The following is a 1,708-nucleotide window of genomic DNA, read 5'->3' as shown; positions in this document are numbered from 1 at the left end:
TGCATCTCCATTAGACTGGGTCTCAATGTAAGCACTTACATATCTCTGCATATAAAATAATTGTTACCAATTAAATAAAACACTCAGTTATGGTTTATTTTTCTCTTCAAATCTTAGCACTCTCATTACCATCCAAAATTGCGGTCATGCTTTACCACTTTAAACTTCTTGCTTCTCTTATCTATGGTCGTTTTTTTTTTCTTTTAGACTTAACTTTATTCTATTCTTATTTTTTTTTATCAGATTACTCGGTACTTAACATTTATATTACACTTCCTTTCTTCTCTTTTACTCATTCTCATTTAAATCTCGACGAATATACTTGCTCTATCTCATTTAAATTTATTTTGAAAACAATTAAAACCCGAAAAGCTGCTTTTAAAAAGATATTTGATATTTATCCGCGACGTTTTATGTTTTAAATATTTAATCTTTACACAAATCTTTGAGGGGAGGAACTATCAAGATTTTGCGAAGTGTGTGTGTATGTAGACATATGTATATACGCCTGTGTGTATATGTGTATTTGTCTCTGCACGGCATTATATTAGACACGTAGGCGCGTGCACACACACAGATACACGCAGGCACACACATGCGGATGAAGGAATGTATACATACACTCTATGTATGCATTAATGTTAAAATTTTACGTTACAGAAATCGTACGTTATTCTGATAATGGTCTCTTACCTCGCGTACGTGAAATACATTTTCATTCTTTCAATCTCATCCTCTAATACGCTCTCTACGTGCCAGGTGTTCCCATATGTCAGCTGTAGGATAATAAGGCAAATGAAAGACCCAGGTTATGTTTCTATAAACTGCATCCTTATTGTGAATCTCATACACTACAAAAACTACGAATATCATTTACGCTACTCCAACCAATTGTGCCATACAGACTATGATCATATTATTTACTAGAAATAGCAGCTTAATCTCACTCTTTACTATCTTAAAAGAAAACATGGTTGTAATGTGATGCTAAATATGCTGTGACTGTAAACTCTATGAAATTTTCATAGCTGGTCCTACATTTTCATAGCTGGTCATACATTTGGTCATATGTATGGATTTTTAGGATTGATTTGGGGTTAAACATCGACAGCATCACTCAAATGGAATATTTTACAGAGAAATTATTTTATTTTTATTGATCTTTTCTCTAATTTAAATAACAAGTTCTGTAATTAAAATATTGATTTCTAACATAGGTATGATTCAAATTTGAAGTAGGGGTATAATCGAATGATATTGATCTCAGTATTATGTGAATGCTTTATTTTATCGAACCCCAAGAGGTAAATTGGTCTCAGTGGGAATTGAACCCAGAATATAAGAAAAGTAACTCTATACTGTAAAGGAAATTTTTATTCGATGCTCTGACGTTTCAACCAAATCACCGCCATTTTAGTTCGAAATATTAGAAAATAAAAAATAGTTCTTCTGATTATTCTCATCCAAGGCAACTAAACAACTAAATTTTCGGCAGGAATAACAAGATAATCGATATTTATAATTATTAGGAAAACAGTGGAAAAATAGAAGAAAATATACTAATAAATTATTTTTATTATAACATAGGCACAGGAGTGGCTGTGTGGTAAGTAGCTTGCTAACCAACCACATGGTTCCGGGTTCAGTCCCACTGCGTGGCATCTTGGGCAAGTGTCTTCTGCTATAGCCCCGGGCCGACCAATGCCTT

The sequence above is a fragment of the Octopus sinensis genome, linkage group LG2 (genome assembly GCF_006345805.1).
Source record: "Octopus sinensis linkage group LG2, ASM634580v1, whole genome shotgun sequence".
Taxonomy (NCBI): Eukaryota; Metazoa; Mollusca; class Cephalopoda; order Octopoda; family Octopodidae; genus Octopus; species Octopus sinensis.
This window is presented reverse-complemented; position numbering follows the sequence as displayed.